Genomic DNA, 21,428 nt, shown 5'->3' on the forward strand with positions numbered 1-21,428 from the left:
GATAAATTGTATTTTAGAATGATCTCATTGCGATATATTCAAGGCTAACTGTAACTGTTAATGAAGAACTCGTTTTCAAAAGAGAGGCCAACGTTTCATTTTGGTTTAACCTGCAATGAAAAGGATCAGCTCAAAGTTGTACCGCAAGACTTAAAATAAAAACACTGAGTGATTTCATAATAGAAACACCTACTGAGTGGAATCCGCAGCACAGCATTTTGTAATGGGAGATGACTTTCAGCAAAAGCTTAATTATTACTCATATCTATATAATTCCTATTCTTTTCTGGAGCTTGAATGACTTCAGAAATTTTCAACACAGCTTAGATTATCAATAAACCAATGTGCCACTTCTAGGACTCAGTGAGAATAAAAATCTATAGCTCAAACTGCAGATTTCCAAATCAGAACAACTTTCGATTATAATTTTTAAAAAATTCTTGGGCCAGTCTCTTAACTAGATGAACAGGGTTCTAGTCTGCCGCAACGAACGATACTGATATAAAAAATTTCGAGAAACACTTCGCTAACCATTTCTGATATTTCCTTCGAGATCTCCTAATCCCAGAGAGGAATAATTGGGGTGTCCAATTAGCATGAATTTTAACTTGCCCTGAAGAAATTTGATGAATAGGTATGGTTGATGTGCCCACTTAAACCATAGGCACGGAATTCGCGCTCCCACTTTTTAAATTTAATCTGTTACTTTGGGAGGACTAGATTATGTTTATGTTGTGACGCCAGTTTTGATAGCCACAGATCAACAAGTCAGATTATGTTTATGCGTCTATTTGTCGATAGGTGTGTGTGTGTGTGTGTGTGTGTGGAACAGACAGAAATAAAGTTTAGTGAATATATGTAATCATCAGCTGACGAGATCTGAGCTAACACACACACACACACGCAAAGAGAGAGAGAGAGAGAGAGAGAGAGAGAGAGAGAGAGAGAGAGAGAGAGAGAGAGAGAGAGAGATGAAATTCATGAATATCGTTTACAGAGACAATGACCTCCACGGAAGAAACATGCTGATTAGAGACAGTGACTAATTTAACTTAAGCCACGGCGAACAAGAATGAAAAATTAGCAAGTTGACATCTACTTGAATACCGACTCTGCGCCAAGTACTTAAGTATGTTGCTTACTTTACATATATCAATCCAGACGACTACTTTTATTATCCTGGCCTATCAAGAGAGCCTTCCTAAGCAGCAAGCATTACAAGTCAAATGCAGCCCTGTATATATATATATATATATATATATATATATATATATATATATATATATATATGTATATATATATATATATATATATATATATATATATATATATATATATATATATATATATATATATATATATATATATATATATATGTATTATGTATTATTCTTGACAGTCATTCCGAAATACCACGCATCACATGCAGCTATATCTGCAGTCTTATTTGCAGTTTCCATTGGACAAGGCACTCTTTTAGTTGATGTAAATCTAGTCCTACAATATTATCGATTCTCATACAGTATTCGTCTTTCATTGGTAAAGATATCAATAACACCAATAACTAAAATAAAAAGATGGACATCAGCTGAAAAGACTGTACATTAGCTACATTTTAACATCATAAGTATATTAGTAAAATCAACAGTAGTAGTAGTAGTAGTAGTATTAGTAGTAGCAGCAGTATTACAAAACCCCAGCTGATGAGAATGATTCCAAAATGGAAGAGTCTTATCGAACAAGGATGCAGATTGTACCCTTCGAAACACCGAATAGCAATTACCTACCCGAGATGAATGAATTCATTTCTCAGCAACACGCTTCTTTCCAATTTCTTACACAATTTCACGGATTTGTAAATGACTCCCAAGTAAAAAAAAAAAAAAAAAGGCCAGTTCCTCAATTTTCTTCCAAAATCGTGATTTGAAAGTAAATGGTATCCTTTAGGAACAAAGGAAGACAAAAAAAAAAGCCGCATGACTGTCAACACGCAAAAGAAAGCGTGTACATACATATATATACGTATTGTACGTGCAGACGTGTACACGCACACATATACACACACACGAAAGAACAAGGAAAGAAGGAAAAGAGAGACTGCGAGAATTGAAACATACACGCACGAAAAGGACTGACGTTCTATCTGTTTCACGAATGTATTCAGAGGTGTTTTTGAGAAAAAAATAAGAATAATAAGTAGTTACGTGGAGAGAGAGAGAGAGAGAGAGAGAGAGAGAGAGAGAGAGAGAGAGAGAGAGAGAGATTGAACATACCTCTATATTTGAGTCAACTGTTTTTTCATATTTATTTTAATTTTAAAGATTGCAGCATCACACTGTATTTGGCAATGATCTTCAGAGGGTAGGAAGACCACCAAAGGACCCCACCAATAGGATCATCAGACCGTGCTGGTACAAAACTCTACGTTCCTAGTCATAAGTCCCAAGGTGTGAGGTTCTACTCTTCTTAGTCCCAAAACTGTCCAAGTTTAACAACGAAAGATGACACCATTTGGAGTTTTAAAAATAATTTTTGCAGCGCTGTGCTTACCATGTTATAGATACTGTATACATATCGCATCTTATTTTCACCTGTATTGTCGTTTTTTATATATATATAGTCACAAGTTATTCTATAGGACCATGAGGCCTCACGAATGCTTTGCCCGCAATTGGTGTAAATGAGCCATTAACTTCTGTCCTAAAAAAGGGAGAATTCTAAACCGTACCCCTTCTCTTCAAGACCTCATATTACAAAATGTCTAATACAGGATGCCAAGCTGGCATTGTATTGTCAGGTCAAGAAGGCGAAACAGTTGATAGCATTTTGGGTGGTAGAACTTGGCAGATTTTCAAGTCTGCGTTTGTGTAAACTTGAAAATAAGCTCTTCAACCTGCACTCATCTACGTGGTGACGAATATGCTGCAGTGGCGAAAATCTAAACCTTATTCGTTTCAAAGGTGCACCTGGTTATGATGACTCTGATTGTGGTAATCATCATTATCATTCACAGCAACATCTTCAGCATTTATGCAATGTAAACATCATGTTTGGACAACTTTTCAAGACATTTAGAACATTTTAATTTTAAAATGCAGTGAATGAATTCAGTCCCAGTTCACAAAACACACTATGAATAGACAAGAAACCCAGAGCGCAACGCCACATAAGCAAAAGGCTAATACATCACGAAACACGCATAAAGTAAGGATGGCGAAATGACGGAACAGAATGATCCGTTGTGGTCCAGACATACAGAGAAACCTGGGAGACTGGTATATTGTGTATGCCTCTGGAAGAGAGGGAAGAGGGATAAAAAGCCTTGGTTAACGTCAACGGAAGTTTTAAATCGAACGAATTTCAGTAAGTAAGAAGCAGAAACAAACTTTGAATCAGCAAACTCATTTTCTGACGATACATCTGGGTTGGCTGTGGCAAGAAACTTGCTTTTCCGTGAGATTTTCAATGAAGGACAATTCTAACAGTTTAAGGACAATAACGTGGAGCTCATTTTGATTTCAATGAGAATTGATCTCGCTATCATGACAAGAAAAAGTAGTGATCTTAGATTTTGATTTCAATGAGTAGTAAAGTAGTGATCTCGCTATCAGCATCTCTGATAAAATGAGGTTGATAGAATTGGAGTATGACAAGAAAACTTAGATTTTGATTTCAATGAGTAGTAAAGTAGTGATCTCGCTATCAGCATCTCCGATAAAATGAGATTGATAGAATTGGAGTATGACAAGAAAACTTAGATTCCTTTTGCAATCATGTTAATCTTATGAGAGCTATATAAAAACATAAAGCTATATAAAACTATATAAAAACATAAATTCCTGTTTTTATTTACTTATTTACTGTTCATTCTTAGTTTCTCGTAGTCGCCTTCCGGGATGGGACTATTCTCAGATGGCATTTAGCAAAATTGACACGAATTCTGAAAATTCACTCGGTATTATCTAGAACAAAGTTCAAAGGATGGTTAACCCGTAGTGTATACACACACACACACACACACACACACACACACACACACACACACACACACATATATATATATATATATATATATATATATATATATATATATATATATACTTATAGTGTATGTATATACCTATATATATATACATTTATATATATATGTATATGTTATACATATTTATGTGTGTATATATATATATATATATATATATATATATATATATATATATATATATATATATATATATATATATATATATATATATATATATATATATATATATATATATATATATATGCTTTTCCACTTGCAATATTTAAATATATATCAGATGGTAGAAATATACTACATATGTACTGAAATTCTCCATACTCAACTAATTGTTTGTTACTCATGTTGGAAACCTTTTATCATCACGATTAATAATAAAGTTAATTTGATCGTGTTTCTGTTGTTGTATTTGAATTCAGTGATTGCTAAATGCAATATATGTAAATTGTTGCCACTAACTTGAGAGAGAGAGAGAGAGAGAGAGAGAGAGAGAGAGAGAGAGAGAGAGAGAGAGAGAGAGAGAGAGAGAGAGAGAGAGAGAGAGAAATTTAAGATTCTTGGCCATAGAAAAAGAGAGAATTTAAGATTCTAGGCCATGGCGCCTTTCAAGACTTATCTGTCCCCATGCCAGAGAGACTTACTGACTGTGACAAATATCTTGCATAGCTTAGGCATTCCATATCACCAGTGAAGTAGAGGTTCATCTTTTCCTTTTATCTTGCAAGTTTTTAGGGTGTCTTTTTTTCCCCTCATTTCTTTCAATCTTATCTCGTGTTGTCGTCTAGATTATACGCTTCAGATAATTTTGACTTGTGCGCAAAACTATCTACCGAACTTTCGTTTGTTATCCAGGAGAGAGAAGTTAACTTCCCAATAGATGACGCTGAAGTACCACATGGAGGCAGAAAGTTCATCAGGTGGCAGACGGGTAATAGAGCATTTTGTAGGTTCAATAATCGTTCTGCCGCCGCCGTAGATAACGGAAACTTTGACATTTTCATCACCTTTAGTGTTATTTTTTCGGGCATAGCGCTAAAGAATGCAAGGCGCGCAGATGGATGATGGATATGGGATATAAAAAAAAAAAAAAAAAGAGGCCAGAACCAGTAGAAAGTGAGCTGAATGTCACAAAGTTTAGATTTGAATCTCCAGGATACAATGTTGACATATTAAACCCAGACAGGGTAACTAGAATGCAGAACATTGACAAAGGTTTCATTCTTCTTCTTCTTCTTTCTTCTTCTTCTTCTTCTTCTTTCTTTCTTTCTTTCTTTCTTTACCCGGGAGCATATAACTAGCATTTCATTTCTCAGATGAAAGGAACTAATGTTGCTGTAATGAGTTTGACGGCCTCCTCATTATGTATCATAAAACCTTACCGATACTTCATGGAAGTCATCGGGTTATATACTTTCAGTAGATATACGAAACCACAGCTTTTAACAAAAGATGAAATCCATATTTATCACACGAATATCAGAGATGAATGACTTATTGCGTTTTTGACCTAGATGGGGTCAATGGAAATTTCGAATCTTTAAAAACCTCGTAGCCGGATAATTCCATTATATTTCAGTACATTTCAGTATATTTCAGTATATTTCAGAGCTCCTTGCAGTTCCTGAGTAATTTAAATCTTTCGACCTTACTCTTGCAGCTGTACAGAGGGAAGAAAGTAGGGAAGAGTTCACGAAGTTTCTAAAGATTTTGAAAGATATTTGAGATATTTCATTTTGTTGTATTCCGGTAATTATCATCTCATCAACTTCATTCGCATTAACATCTATTGAGGTTTGATGCCATTGCATCGGGAGGTTTTTTAATCTTTATTTTTCTTAATTATTCGAAAAACCTGATTCCCTGAAGGACGATCAGCCAAATATTTCCTACTTTCTGCATCACTGGGGCTCCTCTTGAACTAACAGACATTTTCGTTATCCATCCTTAAGTCTTCATGATGTTATACGAGGCATTCTGTCTGTCTGTCTGTCTGGTATTATAGAAAGTAATCCTTTTTGCTTCGTTAGCTTCTCCTCCATTCTTTCAGGTTATTTATTTGTTTTTCTTTAGGAAGGAATTGGCTTCATCTTTAGCTCAGACAGCAAAGGTTAATATCGTTAAGGGGCACATTGCACTGATCCACTAACAAATACACAGAAGTGTTAATCTGAAACTGATTCTTTTACCTTATATGAGAACAATGGATTTTCCCTCTTTTTATGCGCGTAGGAAGCTATATATACATATATATACATATATGTTATATATTTATATAATATATATATATATATATATATATATACAGTATATATATATATATATATATATATATATATATATATATATATATATATATATATATATATGTGTGTGTGTGTGTGTGTGTGTGTGTGTGTGTGTGTGTGTAGAATGTATTTAGCAAATGTGTGTCTGTATACAACGATTTGTGAGACCTGCACCCAGTAGAAAATTTTAAATTCACCTGGTCCCTGTTTTCTTTCCTTCTACAAAGTCTTTATCTCAAATTTCTGTGTATATATTCTGCATACTTTGACGCCATTTATTAATTCAATTCACTCTGTACGCTCTTTATGTGAGTATAGCCGTGATGGCCTCATTCAATGGAATTCTGATGAATTTAGCCATTAATTCAAACTGTAGTGTTTATGGTTTAGCCGTGGCCTCATTCAATGGAATTCTGACGAATTTAAACTCGTCTCATGGCGCTCCTTGGCAAAAGTTCCTCATCTTGGAAAATTTGTTCGGGTGTATCCATAAACTCCAACATGGAATTGAAACAACACTGGTTTTAATAACATTGACAAGTTGGCAGTCTATCTTATAAGGTGAATAGGTCCTTTGCGCATTTATAGGGATGCTTACCAACTTTGTAGAAATTCCAGCTCTCTGACCTCCTGTATGATACAGCCTGTCATTCTTTCACTTATAAAGGAAAATGTAATATTCTGCAAATCATTTCAAATAGTCTGCAGGGAACATTTGTCTCATATGGCTGAAGAGAACTGAAATATAACAGTAGGCATCGAAATGGCCGTTTACATAATTTACGTAAAAATCACAAAAAAAAAATGGCGTATGCTTGCTCAAGCTACTTGCCTTTGAAACCAATTTTATTTTTCTCCCTGGAGCCTTTTGTTTTAGGACAGACATTTCTCCCCTTTACGCCTTCAAATTACATTCTTGGTATTTTTGTTCTGACTTTGCAATGATTAGTATGAAACGCCTAAACAACAGTACTGTCCAATCTTCGTCGCAGATTAAGCCAGCACTGAGCTGGGACGGGCTCTTGGTCTAGGGCATTCCGTCAGATGGTACACTCTGCATGAGAGTAACTTCCCAGAAGCCTACTTTCAAGAATTACATTCCAGCATTTCGTCAATGCAGTCTATATGAGATTTAATACATACACAAACAATCCTAGTCTATCAGACTCAAAACAAGGACCAACACCGGTCAGACAGGGACTGAACGTTAGGCTCAATTTCCATAGGATTTAGGAGAAACTCCTTGAGGCAGGCGATTGCAACCTAGTCGCAATGCTTAGCACATCGTCGGCGCATGCGTGATGTAGAATTCTTTGAAAATGGCCCAGAGTTCTATGAAAGTCCACCAGATCGGAAGACTGATACGGTGCCACAACGAAATTGTGTCTCGGCTTTCTCTAATATCGTGATCTCATTCATTTTCGTTCTTGCCCGTCTTCAGTCGTGCTAGCTCAGAAAATAACTTTAGAATTACCCAACGGTACAATCACGAAGAGAGAGAGAGAGAGAGAGAGAGAGAGAGAGAGAGAGAGAGAGAGAGAGAGAGAGAGAGACGGGGGTGGTAGGGGGAGGGTGAACGTTCATTTATGAATACAAAATAGCAACAGAGAAACTAGTTGGATCATTTGTGATGAGTGAATATTTGAAAGGAATAAATAAATTAAGGAGGTGAGGCAGCAGCAGAGGATAAGATATAAGGATAAGGTCAGAACCTCGTTATCCCAGCACTGTAAGCAGAAGGGATACTTTATAAACGACTGATCTTGATTCCAGCGTATATTCTACCTTACTTTCCTTCGAAATAGAAATGTTGGCCTTGAATCCCTTTAACCAGAGAACGACTGATTCTTATAAGATAGATGATAGACACTTATGTGGCCCAAAGGCCAATTATTTAGGATATAATACCGGTAATGCTGCTACTGAAACGGAGAGCCAGGTGTAATTGCTATCTTCTTGGTATGATAGCTTGGTATCTGATGTGCCAAGGTACGCGAATTTTGTTGAAAAGGGCTGGGGGTAAGTTACTCCAGCAAATTAGAAGCCGTTCGAAACCCCCACAATGCAGTTTTTTAATTTTTCTCACACACACACATTTACAAACTCACACACACACACACACACACACACACACAAACAATTTACACCACAGTTAATATGTATACGTTATGTCATATAATTGAGGTTAAAGATAGATCTACTTCTCTTTGCCTTACAAACGAAATATCAGTTTTAAATATATTTTACAATTTTTCGGAAGTTTTACGAATTGGTCTTAAACAAGTCAGATAGAGCTGATACTGTACGTTACTGCCACCAGGGTTTAAAGCTCATTACCTTTCAAATCTGGACCCGTCTTGCAAATAGCGACTTAATTTTTTCATACTCTGTCCTGAGAACCACATCCCCTGCTCTACACGTTCCAAGAGGTACTTATTCTTCCATGAGTCTGTATCATTTATCTTGCCCTTCAGTTTGTGATCCGCTAGAAGTACTAAGAAATGATCTTAGTATGTTTTTTTTTTTTTTTTAGATTAAACAAGGTATTATGTGTGTATTCCAATCTGGAAGGAACTTTCTCTGCTGCTCTTACTACCCAGCCTTCTAATCGTTCGCTCTATTTTTTTTATCTTTTATGTGTAAACTCACCAATTTCTGATTCCGCAAGAGTCGTCAGCGACAGACCCCGTCTTGATCATGTTCGTATTCGTCTATATTTCTGTAACGCGAACAAAACAGTTTTAGCCGCAAGGAATTTAGCCAAAGATTTCATCTGGTGAAACGCCTGTGTCGTGCCGGGAAGATCGGTTCCAAAAACACTTTGAGTAACAGTTTTGAACGAACAAGCGTATTTTCCTTCTTTAATTCTTAACGACTAGAGCAGAGTTTTTTTCACATTACACTTGGCAGTCAAGGGTCGAGGGTGATTTTGGCAACAGCTACTTTCAACAGTGATGAGTAACAATAAACAATGATCCTTGACTGCATGTGCTGGGTGTACTGTAGACAATGAACAATATCTTGTCTGTAAGTGCCAGCATAAACAACTAACTTTGTTTGTCAGTCTTTTATTTGCTATACGAGACAGATATGACCATCGGCACGAAACGGGTCCATCCGGGTCATAGCGGCACGTACCTCCCTGAATTTAGACAGTGGGATTATCAAAATGGTCCATCTTCTTCGGTGCTACTTTGTTCAGCCGAACTCCTAAATCAGGCTTTATCGAGAGGGTAATCTTGCCATACATCTGTTTAGACGTCTCTAATTGACGTATATCAACCACCATGAATTCAGTCTAACGTTCTGGGCGTTAACGATTGTTCCACTATTTTTTTGCAACTGTTCGAATTTAAGTTGGGCTAATTCTTTCCTTTGCCCTGTGGTACGTAATTACTTTTAGGGATGAATGATTTGCTCTCATCTCACTTTCTTGGCGGTTTTGTTTTCATCAGTGAAAAATAGACAAAAGAAGAACGCGGTTTCATTCAAAATCTATTTTGATGGCCAGGATTTGAGTAATACGCGAAGAATATAAAAAGTAATTTTCATTCATCATCCTGTATCGTGCTCTCTGGTAAATTATTCTGCATATGTTACTCTCCTGCGGCTTCTGCATTAACATGAAGCATATATCCATATAAGCTTATATTTGTATGCATTTACGTCTGGCAAAGATGCCGGACTGATATACGAACTTCTCTTCTTCTTCTTCTTCTTCTTCTTCTTCTTCTTCTTCTTCTTAGAAATCCTTGTCTTCTTTATCTTCCAGTTGTCGAAAAGCTGTAATCTCATTTTTCGCTGATATCTGAAATTTGGTAGCGTAGTGCTAATGACTGAATAAAGCGAAGAGCCTTCATTCCGCAATTGAGAAACGAAAGTTTCTAAGGATCTCAGTATTTAATCGTCATCTTGGGAGACATTAGGACTTTCACATCACGTGACTTGATGCCATTCTGTATATTTCGTTTCTTGTTGTCGTGCATGGTAAAAATTTACAAAGCGTAGTAGCTCAGCTTGTATCGGTTTGTATCTTTGTAGATCTTTTTATCTGGTTTAATTTTTTTTTCTTAGTCAATAAGTCAAGATATTTCTGATGTCAGCTGTTTAGTCTTCCTGACATGAGACTAGCAAGAGCACACCGATCTTTAAATTTTTTCGCTTTCAATAGGACTAAGTACTTTAATATTTAGATATTAAATTCTTAAATTTGGTTATGGATAAATTTGATCAATGATACTATTATCATCTCTTAGTAAAATTCATTGTCACCTTTCATACGATGAAAATGTTGGCGGGCTCTGGAATTACGGAATCTCTCTGTGTAGAAAAAATTGTATCCATCGTTATGCGTTTCCTATTTTATGGCCTTCATGTTTGTCTTATAAGGAAATACTGTGAACTAGATGTATTCATGATATTGAAACTGATAAAATTATGAACTACATCGCTTTATGGTGGCAGCTTCAACTGTTTGATAGAAGGGAGGCCTAGGCGCAAAGTATCTGCGGAGTTTTCCAACAGTGTATTATTAAAAGAAAGGCCATTGCTGAAACACAAAGGTTCTCAAAGTGTCTTGAGCTTGGTGTAAAATGAACTTCTCAGCAGGATATGTACAAAAGGTATAGAAAAAAAACTTTTGTTTCTTCTTTCTATACACAACATTTAGCTATCTTCCCAAGGGCGTTATCTTAAATTTCCATATCCGAGTATCCGAAAGCTCTATTTTTCATCCTATTCTTGTGGCATGACGAGAACTGAGGCTCGTAGGTCATTACGATCTTATCCTTTTCATCAGTATATGTATATATATATATATATATATATATATATATATATATATATATATATATATATATATATATATATATATATATATAAATATGTAAGCTTAAAGAGGTTTGTCCATGATTTATCAATTAAATCTGGGGAAGCAGCTTGATGGTGAATATATATATATATATATATATATATATATATATATATATATATATATATATATATATACATACATTTATACACCTTTCAACCATGGGTCCTCTGCTCTGAAAGGGGTGGCTCAAAAAAAGATATTGCTGATTATCACTTTTATCCTCTGACTGCAGAAGTTTTATAAGCAATGCGTCGAACCCCCATTAAAGGCGGTGCACCTTTAACATATGGCTAAATCAATAAGCGATAATGATTTCATTTCAGTTTAGGTGAAATCAGACTGCGTGCAATACAGAACCATGACATGCCTTTTAACCTTTGGTAAACAAGAGACCAAAGAAAATAAAATCTGTAGCCTATAACTGTAGAAGGCTACTTTGCACGTCGCAACAATGCAGTCCCTCCTCAGCAAAGGAGCTAAGAAGCCCACAATATTGCTGGAAAGACTGTTAGGCAGATTTACAGTCGGGGAACCAAATGACCTCTGGTGTTCGGCAGTGTAGCATCATGTTACTTCTACAGAATCAGGAAGCTAAGGCTATGCAGAGCGGGGAAAACAGGCACTTTCACGACTGCAGACGGTTCTTATTGAACACTAGCCTTTGGAATGTGGTTAGGAAGGAAATCTTCTAACGAAGGTTTAGAATATAACTCTGATAGCTTCAGGAAACGGGAAAATGCAGTAAGTGCACAGAGGTTCAGGGATGTTCCGAATATCGGGACATAAAAAAAAAAAACACTCCGGCAATGATAGAAAAAAATCCGAAAGATGTCTTTATGTCAGGATATTCGTAGATATGGGAAACATTACGAACGATGCCTAGCTTTTTTGGCAGTTGGGATGATATAGTTTCTGCATTCTGTGCTACTTTACTTTCAAGGACAACGGTGATTAATTGATTGACTGATTTATATAGACTGGCTTCATACAAGTCAACAGTTAAAGAATTAAAGTACCAGAGGCGTGCCTCTGAGTAGCGGGGGGCGGGGGGGGGCGACCTAGGCACGTGCCCCCCATGAAAAATAATGATAAAATAATAATATTGAAGATTTAGATAATAATAACATAAATAATAAGAAATATAAAAATGGGAAAAACTAAAAACTCTATTAAAGAAATAATATATATATATATTATATATAAATATATATATATATATATATATATATATATATATATATATATATATATATATATATATATATATATATATAGGTAAAATATGCAAATTGGTGCCCTCTATGAAATTTTTCTGATCCGCTAATGCCCTGAGTGGACATATATGTACGAATTCCGGTAATGAGTTTCAATTCAAACGGTAAGATGCGGGCAATGGATATAATATGGAAGGTGAGAAAGAAAATGTAAGTTGCCGATTTCTGCACGTATCTGAATGGACTGAAGATAATTGGATACGAAGAGAGTCCAAAATAGGCGAAGAAAGGTAGGCACAAGGGTTATATGCAAAATGGCAGCTAAAGTTGCAGTGTTTGAATAGACAAAGCTCGTTTTCTTGGGAGTGAGATGCGGACCTTCAGTGTGAATAAAAATGTCAAAATGTGAAGATGACGAGTTGCATGTTGCATGTGGCGGAAGAACTGAATATATATATATATATATATATATATATATATATATATATATATATATATATATATATATATTTATATATATGTATATATATATGAATATTTATGTATACGTATATATGTATTATATATATATATATATATATATATATATATATATATATATATATATATATATATATCTGGGCAGAAATACGTCTGTGATCATATATACGCGTCAGTATAATTACAGTTCTCGCACAAATTACACAGCCACATTCCCAGAGAAACGTACGTCAAGGGTTTTCACAAGTAACAACAAAGTAAGGGTATTTTCTCGACAGCGATACAAAACCAAACTTTATGAACGGCGGTCCCTTTGTGATGAGCCTTCCCGATAAGACAACAATATCCTGTTGCCAGATTAGATCTGATATCTTGCGCGAAGTGACATTTACTGCATTCTTTTGATTTTTTTGCCTGTCTCGGTGCTCTCCCTTCGTCTGACGTCTATCGTCCATCAAGGGCTTTTGTGGAAGTGTAAGTGCGCTGGCACTTCGTGATCGCACGTGACCTCGTTCTGGTAACTGTGACGACGGAACCCTGTTGTATTCTCATTGGAATTGTAATTTCATGAGGATGTTTTTGTACCTTCTTGAGAGGGAGAGAGAGATGGAACTCAGTCTCACCGCGCGCCGTCATACCCGTGGATCAAATAGTAGTGCTGGTGTAATTATGGCTTTTAAACGGTGTAATGAAAGACACGCGATGATGCTGAATTTTTCATATTTTGCTTGAGAAAACTCTTTGTGGAATAATATATATATATACACATATATATTATATATAATATACATAAAATATACTGTATGTATATATATATATATATATATATATATATATATATATATATATATATATATATATATATATATATATATATTCAGTGCCACTTCTTTTAAAGTAGCTCTCCCAGATTCATTCCACACTTATATTCACTTGCGTAGCGTAGGGTTCATGTATCGACAGAATTTGAATACTCTCTAGAGTATTTAAAGCTCGTATTGACTGGATGAATGCTTTATAAAACATTTCAATTTAGGATTCCTTCCCATTCTAGTCTAAACCACACGTTTTCTGGTCAATAATCATTGTCACTTTGACACCATTTTACAGAAGGTAACCCTTGACCCTTGAGTGACTGCTCACCATTGCACGCTAGTGTTTTCTACAGGCCACGAATTCCCGCAGTACAGAGATTGCTTGAAAACAGCAATTCGAGAACTATCCGGTTCGATCAGGTCTTGATGGCATATCTTGAAACCTGAGAAGGAGTTTCGACAAGTGTGATCTCTTTGTTGCAGTGGGTGAGTTCCACGAGGCAATTACGCCAGTGGTGTCAGTTCCAGTTCTTTTCCTCCAGGGTTATGTCGGTCGTAAATTTCGTGTTCTTTACAGTGAGAATCACGATGATATATAAAGTTCTCTCAGAGAAATACAAAATAATTTTCGTCCAGCCCATATGATGAAGGGATTCCTTTTCATCACGGACTTTCAAAAAAAGCAAACCGCATAGAATGTTGTTGCACTTGGCTAAACTGAGAGAAGTGTTCTCAGGGAAGGGACACCACATCAACCAAAGCCAATCAAAATCATGAATTCCTCCGGAAAAGAAGTTGGAAAAAGTAACGTAGACTCAGATAAAACCAACAGACCATAGGAAAAACAAGTGTTTAGGCTGAACAGCTCTAGAAGATAAAGTTGTAATGCATTCATTTTGACGTTTCATGTTCCAGTCAGTGATCTCCGTATGTTGGTTTCTTTTCAATTTCTCATTTTTCGAAAGTTAGCGTTTGGAAAGTGTTTAAAAGCATTACCCATTTATATGTTATGGAAGCACAAATGTTGTTACCGCAAGAAAAATGTATTAAAGGACTCCTGTTCTGAAATGAGAGCATAAATATCTCTTAAGGTAACAGGTCAAATAATAAAATGGAGGGCTGACCTAACCAGCTGATCCCAAACGGGATCCGCGGGAAATCCTATGCAGTGGGCGGTTCGGCTTGCTGTGGAAGTACACTCGATATCTTTAAGCAGATTAAATTCTTTGAGAAAGGCAGATGATGGCAACCTTGCATTTGAAAAGTTTTGCCCAGGATTATATATTTTTTATCTTTTACTAAGATTATACAATATTCTACATTTTTAACGCAATCAGAATTTGATCAAAGCTGACTTAACTTTACCAAAAACAAATATAATTTTGTCGTACCACTCGGGTTGACAAATATTTCATCATGTACGTTTTACAAATAATCTATGTATTTCAACGTTAATATTTTTCTGTAGTTGCCCATATAAGATTTTATCAGTATATATCTATTTTTCAGACATGAGAACATTTGTGTCATGTCTAGAAACATTAACATTTTGTAACGACTTTCAAATTTTTTTTATTGACATCCGAACATAGACGCGCACCTGGTAGCTAGTTAACTTGCGCTTGTATGATCTTTAATTGGTGTGACTATTTTAATCAGATTTGTGCTTGAAGATGAAGACAGTTTTTTTTTGCATAATATTTATTAGTTTCACATTAAAATTATGACTGCATATCTTTCTCTTTGAATACACACGTATACAAATAACTAGATAGCCAGAAGGATTATGACAATCATATTTAATTTTTAGAATATTAACAGAAGCATCGTTGACAACCCACAAGGCATAGTGTCGGCGAGTTAGAGTATTTTTCAAAATGGCTACGTGATCGCAAGCCCTTAAAAAGCGCGGCCATCTTTTGCTACGCCTCCCGTGGAACAAAAAATAAAATAAAATAAAATAAAATAAAATAAAATAAGAATAAAAAATAATAAAATACAAAAAATTCTAATAGCGATGTTCCATAATCCTAATTATTCTTATCTGACTGCAGAATTACATATCATCAGCAGAAGACGATTCATATCGCGTGTGGGGTGTAACCGAAGGCGGTTGACAACGACTCGGTTAAGAGGCTCGGCATAAGGGCGCCCAGAGGAGGTGAGTCTGCGTTTTGTTGAACAATGACCCTGTAAATGACTGAAAGACGAAAGAGCCTACAAAAACGACCGGTCTCGAACAACAGTGGGGAAGGTCAGCGGCAGCAGGCGTTCCGCAGGACCATGCTGCGGCTTCTTGTTGTTTTGTTTTAATTTCGCTTCAGTTGTTGGTCTTTCGTCTGATTATTTCTCAGCATTCGTTTGGAAAACTCCTTCGTGCAATGGCGACAGGTCTTTGACGGAGCGTCATTTGGGTTTTTCTTGAGTTGAGGTAATGGCTTATTCTCTCTCTCTCTCTCTCTCTCTCTCTCTCTCTCTCTCTCTCTCTCAACAGAACGAAAACAATCAACAACAGGGGTCTAATTTATTATGCTCCCGGTGATAATAAAAAAAGTGTATATAAATGTTAGCGCTAAGAATCCACGGAGAGTCTTTTCAATTCGTCTTTTGTCATAAAAAAAATGAGAGTCTACGACTTCCTTTTTGATTTGCAGCTTTCCTTCTTCTTCTTCTTCTTCTTCTTCTTCTTCTTCTTCTTCTTCTTCTTCTAGGCTACCTTTTAAAGACGTTGCAGCGCACAATCTTTATTAATGACGCATTTGATTGGCGATATCTGGCCGAGTCAACTCACTGCGCCTCGTGCTGCAGCGAACAGTCCCTTCAAAGAGAAACTGTCTTCGACCTTTTCCCCAAGTTTCTCCTCGTGGGTTTATCTTCCACATGACTCGTTTCTCCCAAAGGGTTCCTTTGTGCAGCGCCTAAGCTGTGTTTGATTCTGATCTTGTCTTTTATTTGCGCATTTGTCTGTTTCTTTGTTTTAGTTTGTGTCTGTCTTGATGAATCTGTTTATCCCACACTATACTCGTTGGTAATCCAACCTATCTAGATGTCTATCTTTCTATTTGTCTAGCTAGCTTTTTATTAATCTATCATACATACATACACATAGGTATGTATATATATATGTATATATATATATATATATATATATATATATATATATATATATATACATATACATATACAGAAAATATAAATGGTTGTGTGCATATGTGCGTGTGGTTTGCCATGTGTATTTATACATGATAATGTGAAAAGTAGATATATTTTTTCTAGATATGTAAAAAGCACGTTTTTCCTCAAACAGTGAAACATCCATGAGAGAGTGAGAGAAAGAGAGATTGCCAGACAACACGCAAAACTGACCACGGCTAATATCAAGGTCTAGAGAATATTGCATATCTGGCAAAATCTGTTTCCATACCAGTCAGCCGAGAGTATTTGACTTTACTGTGATTAAGGACAGACTGTCTGTTCAGGTCGAATTAATACTTGTAAGTCTATGGAACATCAGCTAGCGACTTCAATATATTTATAAGAAAATAGAAAGTAGGTTAATGGTTCTGATTCCTCCAAAAAAAGTGAAAATATTTGATTCGAGAGTTAAGCTGTTCCTTGGTCACGATAAGACTGAATTTTCCTGGTACCGGTTTATGCAGCTTGACTGACTGATAGAAATTCTTTCTGGCGTTGCGAAACAGCGTTAGTGACGCCGAACGTAAGAGTAACAAATGAAGAGCATACCCGCGTACAGTAAGGTATTCCAGGAACCTCCAACCCAACTAGTGGTATGTACCATTGCATAAGATATCCTACCTTTCTAGGACCGCAATGATATCCTTTCAAGATATCGGATATAGCTTTATGTTGTCGAGTCCTCTAAGGGAGTTACTTAGAATATTAAACAGATGAGAATTCCGCTCTGTTAGCATGGAAATGCATTAAGTTTCACTTGGCAGCAATTGAAGGTGCTATCTATATGCCTATTAACATCTCTAAACAACACCGAATTTTGTCAATGGCGTAACAGAGAGCCCGAAGAGGGTCAACGGGTCTAAAGAGAAAAGGATGGAGGAGGATTCAAATGGGTTGGGAGAGGTCCTTGGAGAGGACTGACCCCTGATGGGACCACATTAAGAAGCAGGTTAGTTAAGACGGTGCTAGATGAAGATGGACATACGATATAGGATTAGTAAAACGGTACGCAAAGTCACCGAACAGTTTTACCGCCATGCAAGCAATCCTGGATATTTTTCATCACTATTTTTCAAGCTTCTTTAAAGACTAGAATTCTGATTAATATTTTCCAGATATTCCTAATCAGATTATTTATTCATCCGTCAGTTTATGTCGTTTATTTAAAATTTTTCCGGTTCTCTTACTCATCGAATTTATTAATCACCTGTAGCTTATGGTTCCGTTAATTCTGGGTTACTGAAGGTACTACCCCATAAGGTATCAGATATTGTTGACTGTGGCTAGGACACCCGAATTCGTTCATAATTTATGCTGGGCGGACCCGTTACGCCAGTACCTTGTGTGCCTGGACCGTCAAGGTAATCGCAACTGATTACCCACGAGTAGAATCTTCGTGTGCTGCATCGTCCATTATTATTATTATTATTATTATTATTATTATTATTATTATTATTATTATTATTATTATTATTATTATTATTGTTGTTGAAAAGAGAAACCCACAAGATTCCTGTGCATAACTTGTTTACTTGTCAATATTTACAATCTCGAGTACTTAACTCTCGAATCTCAAAGAGTACTTTCAGTTCCTAATCTCGAGATTCAAGTAATATGTAAATATTTACAAACAGGAATAACTTAGCTTTACAAACAATCTCGAGTAATCCTAACTCTCGAGATTTAATATTAAATATTTACAAACAGGAATAACTTGTTTACTTGTAAATATTTACATATTACTTGAATCTCGAGTACTTTCAGGTCCTAACTCTCGAGATTCAAGTAATATGTAAATATTTACAAACAGGAATAACTTGTTTACTTGTAAATATTTACATATTACTTGAATCTCGAGTACTTTCAGGTCCTAACTCTCGAGATTCAAGTAATATGTAAATATTTACAAGTAAACAAGTTCTACACAGGAATCTTGTGGGGTTCTCTTTCCATCTTCAGAAGAAAACTGAAAGAAGTTTTTGTCTGATTATTATTATTATTATTATTATTATTATTATTATTATTATTATTATTATTATTATTATTATTATTATTATTATTATATTGCCTGATTTCATATTGACTATTTCTGTTATTTATGAAGTCCTGTTCACGATATTTCAGTTGGCCCTTTTGTTTTGTATTAATACATTTTGTCATGTCATCCATTTATGAAGCACTGTTTATTGCTCAAATCGACTATTGCTGAATAAATTTTGTTCTACATAGCTAAGAATATTAGTTTCTGTGGGGGCAACGAAAATAATATACAAATATGTAAATGAATTATGGGTTCTAACAACATACGACGAAAGGGGGTTCTTTATGGTACCTGTTCTCAGAAAATCGATCGCGGCAAAAACAATGGGTTTTTCCTGAAAACTGTGAAAAGTTTTTGCTTATTCTATAAGCTATTTCATAAAATTTGATGGCTACGATCTGAGGTCGTCTGCCGAACGAAGATCATATGCGTTTGAAATCTGTGAGGGTCCTGTTCTTCAGAATATATATATATATATATATATATATATATATATATATATATATATATATATATATATATATATATATATATATATATATATATATATATATATATATATTAGTCACTACGTTTCCTTTTCATTTTTCCCGGACGCCATTAACCTCCATATCATAGAGGCATCGTTCTCTGTACGGACGGTCACTACCAAGTCCCCGGATGCATTACTTCATCTTATCCAATTGGTGCCATTTCCCCTTCTCTTGGCTCCTCCCCAGCTATTCCTCGTCCTGTTCTTTCTCTCCCTCCTCCTACGCCTATTACTGGTCCACTTCTCTTCTCACACGACCTTATAACTCGGCCCATGACTGTTACCTGCGCCAGTCGTCAGAACAACCGCTCGGCGCGAACGTGGTAGCACCTCTGTGTGGACGGAAGAGAAAAACTTGGCGCACTGAACGCGCCTTCAAAACAGAGCTCTCGTGATACCGAACGATATATATGATGTTCTTCTAAAAAGTACTCTTCCCGAGAGTTATTTTCCTCTTATTATGCTGAGGTTTTTACTACTTATACTTTCGAGGAACACATAAACGTGATTTTAGGTTTGCTCTCTCCTTCGTTTGGAAATTGGAGGCGTCAGATTGAAAGTCGACTTCAGTGCGAGACGACGGATAATTGTGAGTGAATATTACGGAGTGAATATTTTCTTTCTTCAACTGTATTCTGACTTTTTGTTGCCATCATTGGCAATTTCCAAGACTCCTGAGGGAGTACTTTCTTTACTTTCAGTCATTAAAATTCATGATATTTCACACGAAAATTTAAGAATTTTTTTTTATTACTAAATGTGCTATCCCACGCAAACTGAATATTTAGCCACATTTAAAAATATCTTATTCTTATTATTGTCTGTAAATTTATTTATTATACCATGCAATCACAGGTGTGCTACCAGTTTTGCAAATTCAATTATCAAGTCATAAGAATATCCTGAAAAATTGTCGTAACCTATTATGTGAATCTAATTCATCACCTTCCTCACAGGAAGCGTCGTCTTTAAGAACAGGTGAGACAAATTTGGTATAGGCGTGTTTAGAACGCGTCTGATCAAAACACGTTAGGGACTCGTCAAGTGGCTTTCTTCACAATGATTGAATTAATCATTGTTTTGGTAGATTTTTCATTTATGAATTTCTATTACAGTTATTTGTCTGCTTTAGTTTATTTAAACACTTCTTAATTGGTTTCCTTCTTTTTTCATTATTAGATTCTATTTACCAAGTCTATAATAATAATAATAATAATAATAATAATAATAATAATAATAATAATAATAATAATAATAATAATAATAATAATAGGGTGATACGTGCCAATAGACCAGACGTGACGTTGATTGACAAAATCAAGAAGAAAGTATCACTCACTGATGTCGCAATATCATGGGACACCAGAGTAGATGAGAAAGAAAGAGGAAAAATTGATAAGTATCAATACCTGAAAATCGAAATAAGAAGGATATGGAATATGCCAGTGGAAATTGTACCCATAATCATCGGAACACTAGGCACGATCCCAAGATCCCTGAAAAGGAATCTGGAAAAACTAGATGCCGAAGTAGCTCCAGGACTCATGCAGAAAAGTGTGCTACTAGAAACAGGGAACATAGTGAGAAAAGTGATGGACTCCCAAGGAGGCAGAATACAACCCGGAACCCCACGCTATTAAAACCACTCAGTCGAATAGGATGACTGTGATAGACCCCCCCAAAAAAAAATAATAAATAAATAAATAATAATAATAACAACAACAGCAGTAGTAGTAGTAGTGGTTATGATGAATAAACACGCCATCACTAATTAGATATTTAGGAAAGAGGAGACTGAATGCACCTTGCATGTATATCAAAAACCATAAAGCCTTAGTCTAGAGACTCGGACACTTACAAAACCTCACTTGTTTCATGTACTGAATACGCAACTAAAGACAGAGTAACCTTCCATTATTATAAAAAAATAGTTCCGCCAGCAACGACTTAACGA

At 35.7% G+C, this 21,428-nt stretch overlaps 1 protein-coding gene across 2 annotated transcripts in view; it reads left to right on the forward strand.

Moving 5' to 3' along the window:
* Nucleotides 1–21,428, forward strand: part of LOC136828890 (hatching enzyme 1.2-like) — a 122,746-nt gene that overhangs the window by 74,646 nt on the left and 26,672 nt on the right. The window contains exon 1 of one of the 2 annotated variants that reach the window (XM_067087187.1): nucleotides 19,776–20,063. The exons of the other annotated variant lie outside the window; for it this stretch is intronic. The gene's annotated coding sequence lies outside the window, so the exon portion shown is untranslated. Of the gene's footprint in view, nucleotides 1–19,775; nucleotides 20,064–21,428 lie in introns of those variants that run through there. 2 annotated transcript variants of the gene reach the window in all.

This window comes from Macrobrachium rosenbergii, chromosome 43, assembly GCF_040412425.1.
Source record: "Macrobrachium rosenbergii isolate ZJJX-2024 chromosome 43, ASM4041242v1, whole genome shotgun sequence".
NCBI classification, from domain to species: domain Eukaryota; kingdom Metazoa; phylum Arthropoda; class Malacostraca; order Decapoda; family Palaemonidae; genus Macrobrachium; species Macrobrachium rosenbergii.